A 12818-nucleotide genomic window follows, 5' to 3' on the forward strand; every position below is an offset into this window, starting at 1 on the left:
CGTCTGTGGTTGTAAAATCGCAGGCATTTTCCACTTTACCTGTTCTCTTTGCTTACTGTTTTGTCTCGTTGACTGCTTTTGAAGGAAATCTGGAACTATGTGTATGAATTTCCGGTTCCAATTTTCCAGGAGGATATGATGGCTGCAGAAATTCAACTGGAGCTTTCGTTACAGTGAGGTGATAATAGCACAATGAATAAATTTTATCTACTCAGGATGCGGCAAGTTGAATGCGAGACTTGGAAAATGTCAGAACTCTCCTTTTCACTCCATCCCAAATACTTTATAAGCTTGTAGTAGGGAGAAAGAAGAAATTATTTAAAAAGGAGGGAGGAGGAAAAGAAGGGGGAGGAGGAAGGAAGAAGTGGGGGAGGAGGAGGGGGAAGGGGGAGGAGAGGGGAGGAGGAGTGGGGAAAGAAAAAGAAGGAGGGGAGGAGGAGAAGAAAGAGAAGAAGAAATCTCGTTTTGGAAAAAGCATAAAGGTGGGATCCTGTTTTCATTTGGGTTGACACTAAAATGAGAACACGGATGTAGTAGTTAATTTGGAAGGCAATTGCAGAAACAGTGTGAAAGGAAAGGATTAGACAGGGAAAGTGGGGGGCCACCTAGGGATGAGTATGTGAAGTTCTCATGCAGTTTCTGCAGGGGCATCTTGAGAAGCAGACAGAATACCTGCCAGGATTGTTCACCTAAAGGATAAGAACCTGGGACGTGTATCCACCAGCCTCCTCTCCTTTCGGTTGAGGATTATATTCAGGGGTGTCGACTCCCTCCTCACACATGAGCTGTCCTGACATGCAAGCCAGCCAGATTCTTTGGCTTTGACAAAGTCCTGGAGCAAAAGCAGAAAGATGGATATGTGCACTTGAAGTGGGGTGCAGGTTGTATAAGTTGAGTGGGAACTTGCTAGGAATTATCCAGTAGAACTGTGGCTGAAATCAAAGCTGAGACTGTGTTCAGACACAACCTTCCAGCACAACCGAAGTGAAGACCAGAGGTGGGCAGAAGGAACATGACAAGGATCACCATATGTATCTAACACAGAATCCGAAGGTCTGTATTGTCAGTGTAAGAGGGAACCAGCAATAGACCCACCTTCCCAGGGCATTTCCTGCATGGAGAGGAGAAAGGAGAATAGAGAACCACAGGCATAGCTCTTATGGAGGTCTGAAGCCTGCATTTATGCAAACCATGTGGTCCCAAACACCTCAAGTCAAAAATTTAGTGTAAAGTATGTCTCAAGGCTCTCAGAAGAAGGATTTACAGATTTCTGTGGAGAAATGCAATGTCAACCAGGCCTCAGAAAACTCCCACAGGTGAAATTCCAAGGACTATAAACTCACAGTAAAAATAAAACAAAACACACAAGGAAAAAAGGCACCATGAGTAACAGTTGATAGAAACAAAATGCAACAGAAACAGACTCACAAAGACACCAAACACTGAAATTATGAGATGTGCTAGTTATTTTCCGTTTGTTCTCCAGATTCACTCTGCATCTTTTCCCCATCCCACTCCATACCCTATGTGAACTGCATTGGTGTGTTCTTTTGCTTATCGGCTGCAAATAGAGGTACCTCAAGAGATTGGGAGGATGGAGAGGAATGGAGTCCAGGTACACATTCTTATGGCTCTTTCAACTTTTTTCAGCAATGTTTTGTGCTTTTCAGTGTACAAGTTTTCTCACCCACTTGGTCACGTTTATGCCTAAATATTTTATTCTTTTGGCTGCTATTGTAAATGCAATTGTTTTCTTAATTTCCATTTTGTATTTTTCATGACCAAGTTATAGGAACAACTGATTGCGTGTTAGTCTTGTATCTTGCAACTCTGCTGAATTATTAGCTCTAGTAAAACAGGTTTTATGGATTCTTGGAGTTTTCTTTGTGCAAGATTATGTCATCTGTGAACAGAGATAGTTTTACATCTCCTTATCGAATTTGGATGCCTTTATTTTTTTGTGTGACTAATTGCTCTGGATGGAACTAGTACAATGTTGAATAGTGGTGGTGAGAATGGGTGTCCTTGTCTTGTTCCTGATCTTAGGGGGAAAGCATCTAGTCTTTTACCATTAGGTATGCGATGTCAGCTATGGGTTTTTCATAAATGTCTTTTATCATATTGAGGAAGTTCCCTTCTATTCCTGGTCTGATGAGTGTTTCTACCATGAAAGGGTCTTGATTTTTGTCAAACGTTTTCTTCTGCCTCAACTGAGATGGTCCTGTGGCTTTTCTTCCCTTTGTTCTATTTATGTAGTGTAGTCCATTGATTATATATGTGGAACCAGCTTTGCATTTCTGGAATAATTCCCATTTGGTCACAGCATATAATCCTTTAATATGTTCCAGAATTCAGTTTTCTAAATTTTGTTGAAGAGTTTTGCATCTGTATCCATCAATGATATTGGTTTCTAGTTTTCTTTCTTGTGGTGTCTTTGTCTAGCTTTGGTATTTAGGGCACCCAACCCTAAAATGGGTTAGAAAGTATATTCTCCTTTTCTATTTTTGGAAGAGTTTGAGAAGGATTGCTGTTAATTCATTTTTTAAAGATTTATTTATTTGAGAGAGAGAATGCAAATAGGGGGAGGGGCAGAGGGAGAGAGAATCACAAGCGGACTCCCTGCTGAACACAGAGCCTGATGCCGACCTTGACCCCATGACCCTAAGATAATGACCAGAGCCTAAACCAAGAATCAGACACTCAACCCACTGAGCCACCCAGACACCCCCCTGTTAATCCATTTTTAAATGTTTGGTAGAATTCACCTGTGAAATTATCTGACATGGACCTCTCTTTGTTGAATGGGTTTTGATTACGGATTCAATCCCTTTACATTATTTATTTATTTATTTATTTATTTTCAATCCCTTTACATTTTATAGGTCTGTTCAGATTTTCTATTTCCTCTTCAGTCCTTTAGGTAATTTGTGTGTTTCTAGGAATCTGTCTCTCTCTTCTAGGTCATCTAATTGGTTGGCATACATTTGTTCATAGTATTACAGTACTTTCATTTCTTTTTTTTTTTATTGTGGAAAGAACATTTAACATGAGATCTACACTTTTGACAAGTTTTTAAGTGTACAGTATGTTACTGTTGACTGTAGGTACACTGTTGTACAATAATCTCTAGGACTCGTTCATCTTACTTGACTCAAAGTTTATGTCTCTTAATTAGTAACTTCCCATATCACCCTTATCCCAGCCCCCAGCAATCACCATTCCACTCTCTGATTCTATGAATTTGACTATTTTAGATACCTCATATAAATGGGGTCATACACTATTTATCTTTCTATGTCTGGCTTATTTCACTTAGCTCAAGGTTCATCTGTGTTTTTGCCTGTTGCAGAATTTCCATCTTCTTAGGGCCAAATAGTATTCCATTGTAAGTATATACCATATTTTCTTTATCCATTCATCTGTCAACAGACATTTAAAGGTTTTTTTCACATCTTGGCTAACATGAATAGTACTGAGGTCCTGATTTCAATTCTTTTGGACAAATACTCAGAAGCGGGATTGCTACATAATATGGTAGTTATACTTTTAATTTTTTGAGAAACCTCCATACTGTTTTCTATAGTGACTGGACCATTTTACATTCTCAGCAGTATGCAAATGTTCCAATTTCTCCACATCTTTGCCAACACTTTTTGTCTTTTTTTTTTTTTATAACAGCCATGCTAACAGGTATGAGGTAATATCTTATTGTGGTTTTGTCTTGCATTTCCCTGTCATTAGTAATGTTGAGCATTTTTTCATATATCTGTTAGCTTTTTTGTGTCTTTTTTTTTTTTAAAGATTTTATTTATTTATTTGACAGAGGGAGAGAGATCACAAGTAGGCAGAGAGGCAGGCAGAGAGAGAAAGTGGGGGAAGCAGTTTCCCCGCTGAGCAGAGAGCCCGACGAGGGGCTCGATCCCAGGACCCTGGGATCACGACCCGAGCCGAAGGCAGAGGCTTAACCCACTGAGCCACCCAGGCGCCCCTTTTGTGTGTCTTTTTTGGAGAAATGTCTATTCAAGTCCTTTTTTAAAAGCCAGGTTATTGTAGTTGTAGGAATTACTTATGTATTTTGCAAATTTACCCCTTACCAAAATATATGGTTTGGAAATATTTTTTTCCATTCCATTGGTTGCCTTTTCACTCAGTTGGTTGTTTCTTTTGTTATGTAGAAACTTTTTAGTTTAATATAATCCTTTGTTTTTGTAACCTGTGCTCTTGGAGCCATATCGATGAAATCATTGCTAGGATCAATGCTACAAAGATTTTCTCCTATGTCTTCTTCCAGAAGTTTTACAGTTTCAAGTCTCATGTTTAAGTCTTTAATCCATTTTGAGTTGATTTTTGTGTATGATACAAGATAAGGGTCCAATTTAATTCTTTTGCATTTGGATATCCAGTATTCCCAACACTAGCTGTTGAAGAGACTATCCTTGCCCTATTGTGTATTCTTGGGACCTTGCCAAAGATCAGATGACTGTATATGTGTGGATTTATTTCCGGGCTCTCTATTCTGTTCCATTGTTCTGTATGTTGGCCTTTATCCAGTATCATAATGTTTTGATTGTGTACCTTTGTAATATTTTGAAATCAAAAAGAGTGATAGCTCCAGTTTTGTTCTTCTTTCTCAAGAGTAATTTGGCTCTTCGTGGTCTTTTATGGTTCCATATTAATTTTAGACTTGTTTTTCTATTTCTGTAAAAAAAAAGACATTAGGGTTTTGATAGGGATTGCACTGAATCTGTGGATCACGTTGGGTAGTATGGACCGTTTAACAGTACTAAGTTTTCCAATCTGTGAACATAGGATGTCTTTCTATTTGCTTTTGTCTTGTTTAATTTCCCTCATCAGTGCTTTGTAGTTTTCCATCTTGCCAATATGCGGAATTTGAGAAACAAGGCAGACGATCATAGGGGAAGAGAGGGGAAAAAAAAAAACCAAGATGAAACCGGAGAGGGAGACAAACCTTAAGAGAATCCCCCCGGCCTTTTTTTTTTTTTTAAGGTATTAATTATTGATTTGTTTGACAGAGAGAGACATGGTGAGAGAGGTAACACAGGCAGGAGAAGTGGGAGAGGAAGAAGCAGGCTTCCTGTCGAGCAGGGAGAGTGTTGTGGGGCTCAATCCCAAGACCCTGGGATCATGACCTGAGCCGAAGGCAGATGCTTAAGACTGAGCCACCCAGGTGCCCCCATTAGAGACTCTTAATCTCAGGAAACAAACTGAGACTTGCTGGAGAGGAGGAGTGGGAGGGATGGGGTGGCTGGGTGATGGACATTGGGGAAGCTATGTGCTATGATGAGTTCTGTGAATTGTGTAAGACCGATGAATCACAGATCCATACCCCTGAAACAAAGAATACATTATATGTCAATAAATCATATACACATACACACACAATTGATTTTTCTATGTTGATTTTGTATCCTGTGACTTAACTAAATTCATTTATTCTAACAGTGTTTTTCTTAATGGAGTCTTTTGGATTTTCTGTATATAAAATCATGTCACCTGCAAACAGGGACAGCTTTACTTCTTCCTTTCCCATTTGGATGCCTTTTATTTCTTTTTCTTTCCTAATTGCTCCAGCTAGGATTTCCATTATTATGTTGAACTGAAGTGGTGAGAGTGGGCATCCTTGCTTTATTCCTGATCTGGAGGAAAAGCTTTCAGTTTTTCACCATTGAGTATGATGTTAGCCGTGGGCTTGTCATATATGGTCTTTATTAAACTGAGATAATTTCCTTCTATATCTAGTTTGTCAAGAGTTTTTTATTATGAAAGAATGTTGAATTTTGTGAAATGCCTTTTCCTGTATCTATTGAGATGATCATGTGTTTTTATCTTTTCATCTGTTTTTTTAATATATATATATTTTTAATTTATTTATTTGACAGACAGAGATCACAAGTAGGCAGAGAGGCAGGCAGAGAGAGAGAGAGGAGGAAGCAGGCTCCCCGCAGAGCAGAGAGCCCGATGTGGGACTCGATCCCAGGACCCTGAGATCATGACCTGAGCCGAAGGCAGAGGCTTAACCCACTGAGCCACCCAGGCACCCTTTTCATCTGTTAATGTGGTGTATCACATTAACTGATTTTCATATGTTGAACCATTCTTGCATCCCAGGAATAAATTCTACCTGGTCATAGTGTATGATCCTTTTAATGTGCTGTTGGATTTGATTTGCTAATATTTTATTGAGGAATTTTACATCTATATTCATTAAGCATATTGCCTCTAGTTTTCTTAAGGTATCTTTGGCTTTGGTTTCAGGGTAATGCAGTCTCAAAAAATGAGTTTGTAAGAGTTCTTCAATTTTTTACAACAGTTTGAGGATTGGTGTTAATTCTTTAAATATTTGGTAGAATTCATCAGTGAAGCCATCCGGCCCTGAACTTTTCTTTGTTGGGAGGTTTTTGATTACTGAGCCACTCCATATTAGGTGTAGGTCTGTTCAGACTTTGTATATCTTCATGATTTAGTCTTGATGAGTTGTATGTTCCTAGGAATTTATTCATTTCTTCTATGTTATCTGGGCTATTGGCATATAGCTGTTTATCATAGTCTCTTGTGTTCCTTTCTATTTCTATAATATCTTTCATTTGTGATTTTATTTGACTCTTCTCTCTTTTTTTCTTAGTCTAAGGTTTTGTCAATTTTGTTTATCTTTTCTTTAAAAAAAAAACAACTTTTGGGTTCACTGGTTCCTTCCTTCCTTCCTTCCTTCCTTCCTTCCTTCCTTCCTTTCTTTCTTTCTTCTTTCTCTCCTCTTTCTAGTAGGCTCCACATCTATCATGGAGCCCAACAAAGGGCTTGAACTCATGACCCTGAGGTCAAGACCTGAGCTGAGGTCAAGAGTCAGACACTTAACTGACTGAGCCACCCAGGTGCCCCTTTTTCTATTTTCTATTTCATTTCTTTGTACTCTAATATCTATCGCCTTTCTTCTGCTAACTTTGGACTTAGTTTGTTCTTTTTTTAGTTCCTTGAGGTATAATACAAGGTTATTTATTTGAGCTTTTTCTTTAAAGAACATATTTATTACTATGAACTTCCCTTTTACTTATCTTTTAAAGATTTTATTTATTTATTTGTCAGAAAGACAGAGAGAGAACAGAAGCAGGGGAAGCAGAAGGCAGAGGGAGAAGCAAGCTCCCTGCTGAACAGAGAGCCCAATGCTGGACTCAATCCCAGGACCCTGGGATCATGACCTGAGCTGAAGGCAGATGCTTAACCCACTGAGCCACTCAGGCATCCCTGAACTTCCCTTTTAGTAGTCCTCTTTCTGTGTCCCATAAGCTTTGGTACGTCGTGTTTCGTTTTCATTTGTCTGAAGGTATTTTGTAGTTTTGATTTTATTTCTTCTTGAACACAATGGGTGTTCAAGAGTTGCTTAATTTCTACATATTTGTGAATTTTCCAGTTTCCCTTCTGCTACTGATTTCTAGTTTCATTCCACTGTGGTCAGAAAAGACAGGTGGTATGATTTCAATCTTCTTAAATTTGTTGAGACTTTTTGTGACCTAACATGATTTATCCTGGGCAGAAGAGAAACTGCCTCTTGCTCCAGAGTTTCAAGGTCCAGACCTCTCCATGCAATCTGGCGGAAGCTAGTCTCTACTGAGACCACACCCTTCCTTAGCTTGCTTTTCTCCCTCTGCTCTACCTTAACTTCTATCCTGAGAACCTTCCTTCCATAAATCACATATACCGGAATTTCTTTCTCAAATTCTGACTCTAGGAAACCTCAAATAAGAAGAAAACGTGACACAATAGATGAAAAACAATAAATGAATAAACAAACACCGCAGACATCCTTCACCTCTGCCTTCCCAATCCAAACTGTGATCCAATTCTGTCCTTTCAGAGGAAAATAGTGAGTACATGAATGACGTCACTTAGCCTTTCTAGCTGGGAACACAGCTAACTTTAATAAAACATGCCTCACACTTTAAAAGAAAGCTGAGCCCTGACCTAATGGGGGAGACGACGTCCCCCTCTTAGACGTGTCTCTTCCCTCACACACCCCCCCCCCCATATTTTCAAGCACACAAAAGCACACACAAGAGCCTTGCTCAGGCTCCCACAGTTTTTTTCTCATCCAATCCTTCCCATATCGTATTCTGTCTATAATAGTTCTCTGCACCTTATTTTTTTCTGAATCCCCAGCCCTCAGCAGAGGGCCTGATACCGGTGACTACTCTATACTATATACAGTTACTGAGTGAATTTGGAAGAGTGAGGGAAAGTGCGGAAAAGGCAGGAAGAAGGAAGGAGCCTTCGCTCGGAACTGCCTGAGCCTGGCGGCTGGCAGCAAGGGCAACGTGGAAAGCTCGGAGGAGGCGTGTCAGACAGTCCCTCACCACGCCCCCTGCTAAGGATGCAGTCCAATAGGCTGGCCGGGGGGGCGGGGCCATGAGTGAAGGCGTTCAGGCGCAGGCTGCTGCCCCTGGGTTCACTCCGCGGGGAAACTGGACCGGCGGGACCCCGGCGCGCAGGAACCAGCCGGAGCGCAGAGCGCAGGGCACCGAGGGAAGGAGGAGCAGGGCCTTGATCCTCGCGAGTGGCGCCCCGGGAAGCCGCAGTCGGAGCAGCAGGAGGCGTCTTCCTGGAACTGTGCACGGGACTGATCGGGCGCCCTCGGGAGGGACGAGAGTGAGTCTTGGGGTCGGCCGGGAGCGCCCATGGTGCGTGGAGCCGGGCAGGGAGGCTGCAGCTGGATCCCGGACAGCGAGGAAAGGACGCGGGGTGGGAAGTGGGGCGACCCACAGCCCCATTTCTTGGAACTCGGGACCGACTTTGTTTTCTTTCCTTTGTTCTGATGGAGGAGCTGGGGAATGGAGAGTGGGGACGGCGGAGGAGGGGAACGGGCTGGGGGTTTTGGGGGGTTGGGGGATTGCCCAAGCAGAAGCAGCCCCAGACCGACGAACTCCAGGCTGCCAGTGGAAAATTACCATCGTTCCTAACGATGAGTGCCATTTTCCTTCTCGGGGAGCCCATTTTATTTATTTATTTAAAGTAGGCTCCAAAGACAGTCTGGAGCGCAATGGGGGCTTGAACTCACGACTTTGAGGGTCAGATGCTTAACCGGACTGAGCCACCCAGGCGTCCTTCTGGGGCCCCTTTTAGGCACGAGGAGCTTCATCCTCAAAGGGATGTCTAATACCATTGTTTTGGCGGGGAGAAGGAAATGGCATTAGAGTTCTTTATCGATTTATATTGTTACTCCCATTTTAAGATTTTTCACTTTTAAAATTAGCTCTTTCTTTCATTGTTTTACTACAGGTAACATCAACATGTTCTTGTTAGGGTTGTTAGCAGTTTTACTTATAAATAGCACTGCAGTAAACATCTTAGTATATAACATACAAGCTTTTTCACAGCATAAATTCCTAGAAATGCACATTGTTGAGTTGAAGTCTGTATGTATTTATATTTCCTTTTGTCTTTTTTTTTTTTAAGATTTTTATTTATTTATTTGACAGACAGGGATCACAAGTAGGCAGAGAAGCAGGCAGAGAGAGGGGGAGGCAGGTTCCCTGATGAGCAGAGATCCCTATTTGGGGCTGGATCCCAGGACCCTGAGATCATGACCTGAGCCGAAGTCAGAGGCCTTAATCCACTGAGCCACCCAGGCGCCCACCCTTTTGTCTTTTTTGATATCTTTAGAATGTATTTAATAAGCCCTAAATAATTTTAGTTATCACAATTTTTAAAAGATTTTTTTAAAAAGTTTTTAATTACAGTTTTTAACGTATCTTAATATTTTGTATCTAAGTTACCTTTTTAAATATTTTGTATTTTTTGTATTTTTTTTAAGGTCACCTTTTGCTTTTAAAGATTATTTTTTATTTGAGAGACAGAGAGTGATCAAGAAAGAGAGAGAACACAAGATGGGGCAGGGAAGAGAGCAGAGCAAAGGGAAAGGGAGAAGCAGACTCCCCACTAAACAGGGAGCCAGATGTGTGGCTCCATCCCAGGGCTCTGGGAGCTTAACCAGAGTCAAAGGCAAACACTCAACGGATCAACCGACTGAGCCACCCTGGTGCTCCTAAATCACCATATTTATTCATTTATTTATTTTGATTCTGGTTAACCCCCCTAACTTCCTCTTTCAACTGACCTTTAGGATCGTTTGGTTTCAATGACCAAAATAAACCATTTGGAGTTTTATTGGAACTGCATGAAATTGGGTTTACATTTGGGAGGGATTGCCAGTTCCGTCTTTTTTAATTTTCCCATTTCTTTGAGCTTTGTTTTGTGTGGTTTTCTTCATACCATCCCATCACTATTCCTGTAAAATTTATTGTTTTGAACTGTCCCTTTTAAAAAAATATTTTATTTATTTATTTGACAGAGAGAGAGATCACAAGTAGGCAGAGAGGCAGAGAGAGAGGGGGAAGCAGGCTCCCCACCGAACAGAGAGCCTGATGCGGGGCTCGATCCCAGGACCCTGAGATCATGACCTGAGCTGAAGGCAGAGGCTTAACCCACTGAGCCACCCAGGCGCCCCTGAACTGTCCCTTTGATGAGTGGAATATTTTTTCCCATTATCTGTTGCTTATGGTTAGTTATTGCAGAGAATGGCTTTTTGATGAGGCTGGAGCTAGAATGTAGAAATACACAAGATTCCTTGAGCAACGTTTCACATCTGCTTGGGTCTCCACTGGACCAGAGGAAGGTGTAAAGCCTGTTGCTCTCATGAGTCCCAAGAAACGGTCTTGAAGGAATCTTCTTAGCAGCTGGGAATAACTGGGTAGCTAGAGATCCATTGGCCAGAATACCTGTGACTGCCTTTGGCAGATCAATATAACTATGGCAACAAACACAAAAGTGTATCAACTGGGTTGCTTAGTTGGTTTCACTTCTGCTAGTTTCTTACTCATGCTTTAAAGCCAGATTTGGGTTCCAGACCAATTACCTTTGCCAAACTGTTACCTGATCTGTAAAATGGTAGTAATACTTGTCCTACTTCTTTCATCCAGTTGTTGAAATGAACTTTGTTTGAAAGTACTTTGGAGACATTCCATGGCCTTATTTAAAGGCAAACTCCCTGAACTTCAGTATTTTCATCTATAAAATGAAGGTAACTTAGTGGGTGGAAACCCCAGATTCACATTCTGTTTCAACTAGAAGGGGTGTAGGGATGGTTCAGCCAACCAGCTGTGCCTCTGAGCCCTTTGATCTGTCCAGGGCTTCCCAGGTAGAGCCCCACAGAGGCACCTTCATCTTGCCCTGCCTAAACTGACCAGGTCACACACACTCTGCAAGGGTCACCACTTTGTCCAATGGACACTTGAGTTGCATCTTAGGCCTGCTCTGTATCATGGCACACAACTGTCCCATCTTGCTGTGGGAACCTGCCTTCCCCCTCGAGCGACCATGAGGAAGGCATGATGCTAACCAGCCTCATTATCCTGGTAATGACTGTCAAGGCCCCCAGGAAAGTCTGTGCAGAAGTCACTAATGCTCCCTGCCTTTCTTTGTGTCAGACCGCACCATTTGGAAGCCCCTGCAGACCCCCATGGAAACATCAGGAGCTTGAGCTTCCTGCTGACTGATGGCTACAAAGTGAAGGTGAGTGTGGCCTTCCAGGGGATCCTTCCATTTCGACTTGTGTGACTAATGCTGGGAGAGGGACACATGTTTCCCAGAAAGGCTGTGCCTGCTTGTTTCTCTGCCTTCGCCTTAGAACTGGGCTCTCACTTCTACACCTGCCTGGACAGCTTTCCGTGTGCCCACCACAGGACAGACAATCCTGCCTGCTGTTCTGATGCCCGTCCTTCCCTCACCACCTGCTTAGCAGGGAATGGCTAAGTCCTTTCCACATAAATGCCGGATCGTGACTTCTGTGTCCTTGCGACCCCCACAGGGGCGTCTCCTGAGATCCCATGAGGCATTCAGACTCACGGGACTACCATAAGCCACACTTGGCATTCAGAGTCACCTAGAAGGACATCATGCAGGACATGCAGCTTGCCAGCAGGGCAGCCTCAAATCCCTCTTTCCAGTGGGAGTCCCCACAGTCCCCACCGTCCCCACAGTCATCCAGGAGATATTCTCTTTGCTTTTGCCCCAGGTGCTAGAGAAAGAGACTCCCCTCCAGTAGGTGTGAGGCCATCCAGGCCTAGAAGCCTCGTGAACAGGAGTCAGTAGTCTCTTACAACAGCTCTGCGGGCATACCTTCAGGGGTCCCCGCAAGGTGCATGTCAGTAATAAGAGTAGCCACGGAGCCCAGTGTCGCGATCATTTCTTTATCGTTCCCACATCCCGCACCTGCCCAGGTTCATAAGCAATTTACCAATCAGTGGGCTTTTTTTTTTTTTAATCAGCAGCAATATTATTTGGGAGCATAGATAACCATCTACCTTTATCAGGTGCCCAGGGGGATGGAACTAAAAAGTCAGCTGGAAGTCAGAGCCTCACACAGAAGAGGAAGTCAGAGCCTCACATCCTTAACTCGATGTCCACAATTCCCAAATGCTAAAAGAATGTTTTCTTTGTCATCCACAGATGGCTTGCTTTCTTCTAGCCTTCTGAGTGTCAGGAACAACCCTTAAATAACACAAAACAGGTATTTCCTGACTTTTAGATGCCTTTCCCTCTTGCCAGCGTGGTATAAGTGCTCCCAAAACACCATGGCCATGCCACTCTCGTGGTCCTCACCAGACAGGGGACATGTGCTGCTCAGACTTTCAACCTTGGTATCTAGCATGGTGCCAGATGGCAGAGGATGTCAGTGCTCAGTAACATGTCAACAGAAGGGGGATGAGCCATCTAAGTGTCTCCTCCTTTCCCTGATCTTTTTTTTTTTT

This window comes from Martes martes (genome assembly GCF_963455335.1).
Source record: "Martes martes genome assembly, chromosome: 17".
NCBI lineage: Eukaryota > Metazoa > Chordata > Mammalia > Carnivora > Mustelidae > Martes > Martes martes.